This window comes from Protopterus annectens, chromosome 3.part0 (assembly GCF_019279795.1).
Source record: "Protopterus annectens isolate FY-2018-M chromosome 3.part0, PAN1.0, whole genome shotgun sequence".
NCBI classification, from domain to species: domain Eukaryota; kingdom Metazoa; phylum Chordata; order Ceratodontiformes; family Protopteridae; genus Protopterus; species Protopterus annectens.
Genome location: NC_056731.1, coordinates 839,334,368 through 839,347,706, shown reverse-complemented (window position 1 = coordinate 839,347,706; position 13,339 = coordinate 839,334,368).

The following is a 13,339-nucleotide window of genomic DNA, read 5'->3' as shown; positions in this document are numbered from 1 at the left end:
TTATTTTGGAATGGGGGTGAGGACTCTTTACATGAGTTTGTGACCTATATGGAGTCTACTACTTCCTTCTTGAGGTTCACTTATGAATACTCTGTTTCTAGTGTGAACTTTTTGGATGTTACCATCACTAAGGGTATTAATAATCGGATTGCTACTTCTTTATATCGGAAGTCATGCTGGAGAAATGGCATTTTGCACTTTGACAGCATGCCCCCACTCTACATTTTTCGTAATGTAGTAAAAGGCCAGATGACTAGAATATCTAGACTTTTCAGTTCCCAGGGTGATATGCTGAGGTCAGTGGACTTTCAGAAGAATTGTTTTATAAATAGGGGCTATCCATTAGATTTGATAAATGATTTAACTACAGTGGCATTGGAAACTCCAGTTTATAGGAGAAAAGGTAATCATAATCAACATTTTGAAAGAAATAAGGCACAACTATTATTTAGCCTAAGATATACAAATGGCGTGGATCATATTATGCAGATTATAAAAAACAATTGGAAGATTTTACTTCTTGATCCTGTTTTGTCACAGATAGTGGGCAATAAGCCCACTTTTAGGTTTAATAATAGCTTAAATTTAAAGAGGCTATTATGTAAAGAAAAAATGGATTTTAGAGAGTTAGACATTAGAGCAAGTTATAAAAAGGGTACATATCCCTGTAGAAAATGTTGTGTATGTAAACATCTATCCAAAGTCCAGGTTTTTGATGTTCCGGGCTTAAACACCGTTTTTAGTCCGATGTTTTATGCCACATGTGACACCAGGAACATCATTTACTTAGCTACTTGTGACTCGTGTATGGCTTATTACGTGGGCATGACCAAACGAAGACTCAAAGATCGTGTCTACAACCATGTGTATGACATTAGAAAGGGTAACCTTACTAATGTTCTAGCCAAACATTGTCAACTATTTCCTCAACATGTCTTCAAATTTAGGGTAATTCAAATAGTGAATGAAAATAAAAGAAAAAGACCCTACTGGCACTCTTGAGCTATGTGAACTTAGATGGATTTTGAATCTAAGAGCTCATATAGAACCAGGTCTTAATTCTATGATTAGTATTAGACCGGCTCTTTTAGGATCTATCTAGATGATGAATACATTGGCTTTATTTATTTGCATGTTTATTTATATTAAATATACATATTTACTCCATTATATTATATTTATTAACATTATTATTATTATTATGTTACATACGTTTTTGTGACTAAATTGATTTAATTATATTGATATAATTATTTATTATATACCTTGATCAAATATATTTGCAGTGTTTGCCATATTTAATGTCATGATATGAAAATTGTTATATTTATTCATTTTTATTTATTTTGTATATTATTATTTTTTATCCATCTGTATATATCCATAGCTATGTGATTGAGCCTTCGTACTTATGTCGCTGTATGCGTAGATGTAACATTAGATGCATATGCTATGGCTTCTTTTGCTTGGTTCATTGGTACGCTTAGTGTGCCATAACTATTAGATTTGTATATGTTGGCGGGTTGCATCATTGTTAATTAAGCTTTTATGGTTTGATCATACTGCTTATGATGACTGTGAAGGGCTAGTAAAGCTGATAGCCTATTTATGAATGGTTCAGAATTTTTTCAAAAATTTTTTCAAAAATTCTTCATCAATAAGCTGAGAAGTTATAATGGTTTAAGGTTTCTTTTTGTTTTGTTATGTTTCCGTTTTTAAATCATGTGATTTATTTTATTTTTCTTGTATACATGTGAAAGAACTTCTATGATGATGGATGTCATTTCTCTTTTAAATTTTCAAACATGTATTAATTGGAACCTTAATGGAATGATTGATGATGGGTTTTTATATATAAATGCTGAGTTTTGCTGTTTAATTGTAACCTGATGAAGCGCACGGGATGGTGCGTGAAAGCGCTTGTTCTTCTAATTAAATTGTGGATTTTATGTCGTGGTGGTTCCTTGCAGTTTTTTCATCTTTACGCTTTGGCATTTTCATTGGAAGGAACCTTTGAATGGTCGTTTTCTGCTTGTTGCTGATATTGGTATTATTTGTTTGTGTATTCGACTGTTACACGATGGATTCACTTAATATAGAGCTGGACTACAATCCTACTGGCACAGGAGCTGCTGATGACTGGAATTGTTTGTTTCAACAACAGGAAAATCCGTTATTGAAGTTTGATCTGGAAAATCATGTTCCGAACAAGGTAATGCAGAGCACTGATAACTTACAAGATTTTTATGGTTCACTCAGAATTCTAGAAAATGACATATATAAACTCCATAGACTTATATGGCAAAGAAGGCATATGGAGGCATGCCTTCATTTTAAAGTAATCCCGCATGGAATGAGAGTTCTATGCATGCCAAGCTATGGGGACAGTCATCCGGAATTATTACGGAGATGGCAGCAATTGAATATAGAATTTCGAACCAAGTATATCAACCTATTAATAGACTATTTCTCCCCCATAGAAGCTGAATTAGTTACTAAAGTTGAGGAGGAATATAAATGTCTTACTAACAACTATAAAAGTGAGCTTTGCATTTCAAAAATTAACAGCATGTGTAGACAGCTTGTGCTTTATAGCAACAGGCTTGAGCGAATTAACTCAAGAAATTGAAACGGGACTGTCAGGATTTTCAGTTGGGGCGCATTTTTGTGTGGCCGTGAACCAACGAAGGTGACTCTGAGCCTGTGCATTCAGTCAATAACTCCCATACAAATACATCTGATATAGTTACATCTATTGAAACTTTGATTGACCCTCATATGACCAATGAACATCCTGCTGATATATCTAACAGGGATTTACCATCTTCTAATGCCTCCATCCCCTGTAACCAACAATGTTTGAAGCACCATGAAGGACTAGGGGCCAGACCAAAAATTGATATGGTTACTAACTCTCGCATGCCCCCAGTGCCTTTAAACTATCCACTTCCTTACAAGAACAGAACGCAGGTGCGTTCATCAAGTCGAGGCAGAGGCAAAAGAAAACTGTCGGGAGAAACACCAGAACCGAGGAGAAGGACAAGGAATTGAACACCTTGTTTTTTAATTTAACTTCTAGAGAATTTTCTCCTGATGAACAGTACGTCTTAAACAAGGGGCTTTCCTTTATTCCCTCAAGAGGAAGTGAACTCTCGGATACGTTGATAGCCCTGCGTTTGTACGCAAGGAAGCTATCTTTAAAGGTACTGTTTAAGGACTATGCAAATAATGATTTTTCTTATGTATCGCAAATTTGTAAAAGAAAAAGCTGTTTCATGCCGCCCATGCCTAATTTAGTTGAATGTTTCATATGCTCATGTGAGTATGACTTCTACTCTTACTATAACGAGGGGAAACGTAAAGGTATATTTGTTAATTTAAATCATACACAGAGATGCTGTCTTAATAATTTTTGTGATGACAATGGAATTGTGTTTAAACCAGCAGACAAAGGAGGAGGGGTGGTTGATATGGACACCAGTCTATATGTTGAGCTGATGATTAATATGCTCAACAATGATATGGCTTATAAACTGGTGGATAAATCTGAAGTGGATTCCTTGATAAGATATGTACATGATACCATCTATGACATGCTAATGACTAGATGCATTGATAAATCTCTATATGATTTTTTAATAGTAGATTCTCCCCTAATTCCCCTGATTAAAGGGCTTCCCAAAATGCATAAAGGGGAAAATCCACCCCCTTTATGCCCCATAGTCTCTGGTAGGCATTGGGTGACTGAAAATGCATCTATTTACATACAGTCTAAACTAGGCCCCTTGGTAAATTCCATCCCTCCATTGTAAAAGATACATATGGGTTGTTGAATGACTTACAACAGGACACTATTAGTAATAACTTGCATAGCGAACCATTAATGGTAACACTAGATATCAAGAACTTATTTACCAGTATCCCCAATGAATTTGGCCTTGATGCCATAAGGGAGTGTTTGCATCATTGTAATACTATGGATAACAATGATCAAATGGTGATCTGTACCTTACTGGATATGGTCCTGAACAATAACATCTTTTTGTTTAAGGACCAGATCTATGCATAGACATGGGGGGTGGCCATGGGCACTCCCTGTGCTAATGCCTATGCGAATTTGACCATCTATCAATGGGAAAAGGAGTTTGTTTTTAACAATCCAAGGTTTGATAACATCATCCTATACAAGCGTTTCGTGGATGATATTCTGTTATTTTGGAATGGGGGTGAGGACTCTTTACATGAGTTTGTGACCTATATGGAGTCTACTACTTCCTTCTTGAGGTTCACTTATGAATACTCTGTTTCTAGTGTGAACTTTTTGGATGTTACCATCACTAAGGGTATTAATAATCGGATTGCTACTTCTTTATATCGGAAGTCATGCTGGAGAAATGGCATTTTGCACTTTGACAGCATGCCCCCACTCTACATTTTTCGTAATGTAGTAAAAGGCCAGATGACTAGAATATCTAGACTTTTCAGTTCCCAGGGTGATATGCTGAGGTCAGTGGACTTTCAGAAGAATTGTTTTATAAATAGGGGCTATCCATTAGATTTGATAAATGATTTAACTACAGTGGCATTGGAAACTCCAGTTTATAGGAGAAAAGGTAATCATAATCAACATTTTGAAAGAAATAAGGCACAACTATTATTTAGCCTAAGATATACAAATGACGTGGATCATATTATGCAGATTATAAAAAACAATTGGAAGATTTTACTTCTTGATCCTGTTTTGTCACAGATAGTGGGCAATAAGCCCACTTTTAGGTTTAATAATAGCTTAAATTTAAAGAGGCTATTATGTAAAGAAAAAATGGATTTTAGAGAGTTAGACATTAGAGCAAGTTATAAAAAGGGTACATATCCCTGTAGAAAATGTTGTGTATGTAAACATCTATCCACAGTCCAGGTTTTTGATGTTCCGGGCTTAAACACCGTTTTTAGTCCGATGTTTTATGCCACATGTGACACCAGGAACATCATTTACTTAGCTACTTGTGACTCGTGTATGGCTTATTACGTGGGCATGACCAAACGAAGACTCAAAGATCGTGTCTACAACCATGTGTATGACATTAGAAAGGGTAACCTTACTAATGTTCTAGCCAAACATTGTCAACTATTTCCTCAACATGTCTTCAAATTTAGGGTAATTCAAATAGTGAATGAAAATAAAAGAGAAAAGACCCTACTGGCACTCTTGAGCTATGTGAACTTAGATGGATTTTGAATCTAAGAGCTCATATAGAACCAGGTCTTAATTCTATGATTAGTATTAGACCGGCTCTTTTAGGATCTATCTAGATGATGAATACATTGGCTTTATTTATTTGCATGTTTATTTATATTAAATATACATATTTACTCCACTATATTATATTTATTAACATTATTATTATTATTATGTCACATACGTTTTTGTGACTAAATTGATTTAATTATATTGATATAATTATTTATTATATACCTTGATCAAATATATTTGCAGTGTTTGCCATATTTGATGTCATGATATGAAAATTGTTATATTTATTCATTTTTATTTATTTTGTATATTATTATTTTTTTATCCATCTGTATATATCCATAGCTATGTGATTGAGCCTTCGTACTTATGTCGCTGTATGCGTAGATGTAACATTAGATGCATATGCTATGACTTCTTTTGCTTGGTTCATTGGTACACTTAGTGTGCCATAACTATTAGATTTGTATATGTTGGCGGGTTGCATCATTGTTAATTAAGCTTTTATGGTTTGATCATACTGCTTATGATGACTGTGAAGGGCTAGTAAAGCTGATAGCCTATTTATGAATGGTTCAGAATTTTTTCAAAATTTTTTTCAAAAATTCTTCATCAATAAGCTGAGAAGTTATAATGGTTTAAGGTTTCTTTTTGTTTTGTTATGTTTCCGTTTTTAAATCATGTGATTTATTTTATTTTTCTTGTATACATGTGAAAGAACTTCTATGATGATGGATGTCATTTCTCTTTTAAATTTTCAAACATGTATTAATTGGAACCTTAATGGAATGATTGATGATGGGTTTTTATATATAAATGCTGAGTTTTTGCTGTTTAATTGTAACCTGATGAAGCGCACCGGGATGGTGCGTGAAAGTGCTTGTTCTTCTAATTAAATTGTGGATTTTATGTCATGGTGGTTCCTTGCAGTTTTTTCATCTTTACGCTTTGGCATTTTCATTGGAAGGAACCTTTGAATGGTCGTTTTCTGCTTGTTGCTGATATTGGTATTATTTGTTTGTGTATTCGAGTGTTACACGATGGATTCACTTAATATAGAGCTGGACTACAATCCTACTGGCACAGGAGCTGCTGATGACTGGAATTGTTTGTTTCAACAACAGGAAAATCCGTTATTGAAGTTTGATCTGGAAAATCATGTTCCGAACAAGGTAATGCAGAGCACTGATAACTTACAAGATTTTTGTGGTTCACTCAGAATTCTAGAAAATGACATATATAAACTCCATAGACTTATATGGCAAAGAAGGCATAGGGAGGCATGCCTTCATTTTAAAGTAATCCCGCATGGAATGAGAGTTCTATGCATGCCAAGCTATGGGGACAGTCATCCGGAATTATTACGGAGATGGCAGCAATTGAATATAGAATTTGGAACCAAGTATATCAACCTATTAATAGACTATTTCTCCCCCATAGAAGCTGAATTAGTTACTAAAGTTGAGGAGGAATATAAATGTCTTACTACCAACTATAAAAGTGAGCTTTGCATTTCAAAAATTAACAGCATGTGTAGACAGCTTGTGCTTTATAGCAACAGGCTTGAGCGAATTAACTCAAGAAATTGAAACGGGACTGTCAGGATTTTCAGTTGGGGCGCATTTTTGTGTGGCCGTGAACCAACGAAGGTGACTCTGAGCCTGTGCATTCAGTCAATAACTCCCATACAAATACATCTGATATAGTTACATCTATTGAAACTTTGATTGACCCTCATATGACCAATGAACATCCTGCTGATATATCTAACAGGGATTTACCATCTTCTAATGCCTCCATCCCCTGTAACCAACAATGTTTGAAGCACCATGAAGGACTAGGGGCCAGACCGAAAATTGATATGGTTACTAACTCTCGCATGCCCCCGGTGCCTTTAAACTATCCACTTCCTTACAAGAACAGAACGCAGGTGCGTTCATCAAGTCGAGGCAGAGGCAAAAGAAAACTGTCGGGAGAAACACCAGAACCGAGGAGAAGGACAAGGAATTGAACACCTTGTTTTTTAATTTAACTTCTAGAGAATTTTCTGCTGATGAACAGTACGTCTTAAACAAGGGGCTTTCCTTTATTCCCTCAAGAGGAAGTGAACTCTCGGATACGTTGATAGCCCTGCGTTTGTACGCAAGGAAGCTATCTTTAAAGGTACTGTTTAAGGACTATGCAAATAATGATTTTTCTTATGTATCACAAATTTGTAAAAGAAAAAGCTGTTTCATGCCGCCCATGCCTAATTTAGTTGAATGTTTCATACGCTCATGTGAGTATGACTTCTACTCTTACTATAACGAGGGGAAACGTAAAGGTATATTTGTTAATTTAAATCATACACAGAGATGCTGTCTTAATAATTTTTGTGATGACAATGGAATTGTGTTTAAACCAGCAGACAAAGGAGGAGGGGTGGTTGCTATGGACACCAGTCTATATGTTGAGCTGATGATTAATATGCTCAACAATGATATGGCTTATAAACTGGTGGATAAATCTGAAGTGGATTCCTTGATAAGATATGCACATGATACCATCTATGACATGCTAATGACTAGATGCATTGATAAATCTCTATATGATTTTTTAATAGTAGATTCTCCCCTAATTCCCCTGATTAAAGGGCTTCCCAAAATGCATAAAGGGGAAAATCCACCCCCTTTATGCCCCATAGTCTCTGGTAGGCATTGGGTGACTGAAAATGCATCTATTTACATACAGTCTAAACTAGGCCCCTTGGTAAATTCCATCCCTCCATTGTAAAAGATACATATGGGTTGTTGAATGACTTACAACAGGACACTATTAGTAATAACTTGCATAGTGAACCATTAATGGTAACACTAGATATCAAGAACTTATTTACCAGTATCCCCAATGAATTTGGCCTTGATGCCATAAGGGAGTGTTTGCATCATTGTAATACTATGGATAACAATGATCAAATGGTGATCTGTACCTTACTGGATATGGTCCTGAACAATAACATCTTTTTGTTTAAGGACCAGATCTATGCACAGACATGGGGGTGGCCATGGGCACTCCCTGTGCTAATGCCTATGCAATTTGACCATCTATCAATGGGAAAAGGAGTTTGTTTTAACAATCCAAGGTTTGATAACATCATCCTATACAAGCGTTTCGTGGATGATATTCTGTTATTTTGGAATGGGGTGAGGACTCTTTACATGAGTTTGTGACCTATATGGAGTCTACTACTTCCTTCTTGAGGTTCACTTATGAATACTCTGTTTCTAGTGTGAACTTTTGGATGTTACCATCACTAAGGGTATTAATAATCGGATTGCTACTTCTTTATATCGGAAGTCATGCTGGAGAAATGGCATTTTGCACTTTGACAGCATGCCCCACTCTACATTTTTCGTAATGTAGTAAAAGGCCAGATGACTAGAATATCTAGACTTTTCAGTTCCCAGGGTGATATGCTGAGGTCAGTGGACTTTCAGAAGAATTGTTTTATAAATAGGGGCTATCCATTAGATTTGATAAATGATTTAACTACAGTGGCATTGGAAACTCCAGTTTATAGGAGAAAAGGTAATCATAATCAACATTTTGAAAGAAATAAGGCACAACTATTATTTAGCCTAAGATATACAAATGACGTGGATCATATTATGCAGATTATAAAAAACAATTGGAAGATTTTACTTCTTGATCCTGTTTTGTCACAGATAGTGGGCAATAAGCCCACTTTTAGGTTTAATAATAGCTTAAATTTAAAGAGGCTATTATGTAAAGAAAAAATGGATTTTAGAGAGTTAGACATTAGAGCAAGTTATAAAAAGGGTACATATCCCTGTAGAAAATGTTGTGTATGTAAACATCTATCCACAGTCCAGGTTTTTGATGTTCCGGGCTTAAACACCGTTTTTAGTCCGATGTTTTATGCCACATGTGACACCAGGAACATCATTTACTTAGCTACTTGTGACTCGTGTATGGCTTATTACGTGGGCATGACCAAACGAAGACTCAAAGATCGTGTCTACAACCATGTGTATGACATTAGAAAGGGTAACCTTACTAATGTTCTAGCCAAACATTGTCAACTATTTCCTCAACATGTCTTCAAATTTAGGGTAATTCAAATAGTGAATGAAAATAAAAGAGAAAAGACCCTACTGGCACTCTTGAGCTATGTGAACTTAGATGGATTTTGAATCTAAGAGCTCATATAGAACCAGGTCTTAATTCTATGATTAGTATTAGACCGGCTCTTTTAGGATCTATCTAGATGATGAATACATTGGCTTTATTTATTTGCATGTTTATTTATATTAAATATACATATTTACTCCACTATATTATATTTATTAACATTATTATTATTATTATGTCACATACGTTTTGTGACTAAATTGATTTAATTATATTGATATAATTATTTATTATATACCTTGATCAAATATATTTGCAGTGTTTGCCATATTTGATGTCATGATATGAAAATTGTTATATTTATTCATTTTATTTATTTTGTATATTATTATTTTTTATCCATCTGTATATATCCATAGCTATGTGATTGAGCCTTCGTACTTATGTCGCTGTATGCGTAGATGTAACATTAGATGCATATGCTATGACTTCTTTTGCTTGGTTCATTGGTACACTTAGTGTGCCATAACTATTAGATTTGTATATGTTGGCGGGTTGCATCATTGTTAATTAAGCTTTTATGGTTTGATCATACTGCTTATGATGACTGTGAAGGGCTAGTAAAGCTGATAGCCTATTTATGAATGGTTCAGAATTTTTCAAAATTTTTTCAAAAATTCTTCATCAATAAGCTGAGAAGTTATAATGGTTTAAGGTTTCTTTTTGTTTTGTTATGTTTCCGTTTTTAAATCATGTGATTTATTTTATTTTTCTTGTATACATGTGAAAGAACTTCTATGATGATGGATGTCATTTCTCTTTTAAATTTTCAAACATGTATTAATTGGAACCTTAATGGAATGATTGATGATGGGTTTTTATATATAAATGCTGAGTTTTTGCTGTTTAATTGTAACCTGATGAAGCGCACCGGGATGGTGCGTGAAAGTGCTTGTTCTTCTAATTAAATTGTGGATTTTATGTCATGGTGGTTCCTTGCAGTTTTTTCATCTTTACGCTTTGGCATTTTCATTGGAAGGAACCTTTGAATGGTCGTTTTCTGCTTGTTGCTGATATTGGTATTATTTGTTTGTGTATTCGAGTGTTACACGATGGATTCACTTAATATAGAGCTGGACTACAATCCTACTGGCACAGGAGCTGCTGATGACTGGAATTGTTTGTTTCAACAACAGGAAAATCCGTTATTGAAGTTTGATCTGGAAAATCATGTTCCGAACAAGGTAATGCAGAGCACTGATAACTTACAAGATTTTTATGGTTCACTCAGAATTCTAGAAAATGACATATATAAACTCCATAGACTTATATGGCAAAGAAGGCATATGGAGGCATGCCTTCATTTTAAAGTAATCCCGCATGGAATGAGAGTTCTATGCATGCCAAGCTATGGGGACAGTCATCCGGAATTATTACGGAGATGGCAGCAATTGAATATAGAATTTGGAACCAAGTATATCAACCTATTAATAGACTATTTCTCCCCCATAGAAGCTGAATTAGTTACTAAAGTTGAGGAGGAATATAAATGTCTTACTACCAACTATAAAAGTGAGCTTTGCATTTCAAAATTAACAGCATGTGTAGACAGCTTGTGCTTTATAGCAACAGGCTTGAGCGAATTAACTCAAGAAATTGAAACGGGACTGTCAGGATTTTCAGTTGGGGCGCATTTTTGTGTGGCCGTGAACCAACGAAGGTGACTCTGAGCCTGTGCATTCAGTCAATAACTCCCATACAAATACATCTGATATAGTTACATCTATTGAAACTTTGATTGACCCTCATATGACCAATGAACATCCTGCTGATATATCTAACAGGGATTTACCATCTTCTAATGCCTCCATCCCCTGTAACCAACAATGTTTGAAGCACCATGAAGGACTAGGGGCCAGACCGAAAATTGATATGGTTACTAACTCTCGCATGCCCCCGGTGCCTTTAAACTATCCACTTCCTTACAAGAACAGAACGCAGGTGCGTTCATCAAGTCGAGGCAGAGGCAAAAGAAAACTGTCGGGAGAAACACCAGAACCGAGGAGAAGGACAAGGAATTGAACACCTTGTTTTTTAATTTAACTTCTAGAGAATTTTCTCCTGATGAACAGTACGTCTTAAACAAGGGGCTTTCCTTTATTCCCTCAAGAGGAAGTGAACTCTCGGATACGTTGATAGCCCTGCGTTTATGCAAGGAAGCTATCTTTAAAGGTACTGTTTAAGGACTATGCAAATAATGATTTTTCTTATGTATCACAAATTTGTAAAAGAAAAAGCTGTTTCATGCCGCCCATGCCTAATTTAGTTGAATGTTTCATACGCTCATGTGAGTATGACTTCTACTCTTACTATAACGAGGGGAAACGTAAAGGTATATTTGTTAATTTAAATCATACACAGAGATGCTGTCTTAATAATTTTGTGATGACAATGGAATTGTGTTTAAACCAGCAGACAAAGGAGGAGGGGTGGTTGCTATGGACACCAGTCTATATGTTGAGCTGATGATTAATATGCTCAACAATGATATGGCTTATAAACTGGTGGATAAATCTGAAGTGGATTCCTTGATAAGATATGTACATGATACCATCTATGACATGCTAATGACTAGATGCATTGATAAATCTCTATATGATTTTTTAATAGTAGATTCTCCCCTAATTCCCCTGATTAAAGGGCTTCCCAAAATGCATAAAGGGGAAAATCCACCCCCTTTATGCCCCATAGTCTCTGGTAGGCATTGGGTGACTGAAAATGCATCTATTTACATACAGTCTAAACTAGGCCCCTTGGTAAATTCCATCCCCTCCATTCTAAAAGATACATATGGGATGTTGAATGACTTACAACAGGACACTATTAGTAATAACTTGCATAGTGAACCATTAATGGTAACACTAGATATCAAGAACTTATTTACCAGTATCCCCAATGAATTTGGCCTTGATGCCATAAGGGAGTGTTTGCATCATTGTAATACTATGGATAACAATGATCAAATGGTGATCTGTACCTTACTGGATATGGTCCTGAACAATAACATCTGTTTGTTTAACGACCAGATCTATGCACAGACATGGGGGTGGCCATGGGCACTCCCTGTGCTAATGCCTATGCGAATTTGACCATCTATCAGTGGGAAAAGGAGTTTGTTTTAACAATCCAAGGTTTGATAACATCATCCTATACAAGCGTTTCGTGGATGATATTCTGTTATTTTGGAATGGGGTGAGGACTCTTTACATGAGTTTGTGACCTATATGGAGTCTACTACTTCCTTCTTGAGGTTCACTTATGAATACTCTGTTTCTAGTGTGAACTTTTGGATGTTACCATCACTAAGGGTATTAATAATCGGATTGCTACTTCTTTATATCGGAAGTCATGCTGGAGAAATGGCATTTTGCACTTTGACAGCATGCCCCCACTCTACATTTTTCGTAATGTAGTAAAAGGCCAGATGACTAGAATATCTAGACTTTTCAGTTCCCAGGGTGATATGCTGAGGTCAGTGGACTTTCAGAAGAATTGTTTTATAAATAGGGGCTATCCATTAGATTTGATAAATGATTTAACTACAGTGGCATTGGAAACTCCAGTTTATAGGAGAAAAGGTAATCATAATCAACATTTTGAAAAAAATAAGGCACAACTATTATTTAGCCTAAGATATACAAATGACGTGGATCATATTATGCAGATTATAAAAAACAATTGGAAGATTTTACTTCTTGATCCTGTTTTGTCACAGATAGTGGGCAATAAGCCCACTTTTAGGTTTAATAATAGCTTAAATTTAAAGAGGCTATTATGTAAAGAAAAAATGGATTTTAGAGAGTTAGACATTAGAGCAAGTTATAAAAAGGGTACATATCCCTGTAGAAAATGTTGTGTATGTAAACATCTATCCAAAGTCCAGGTTTTTGATGT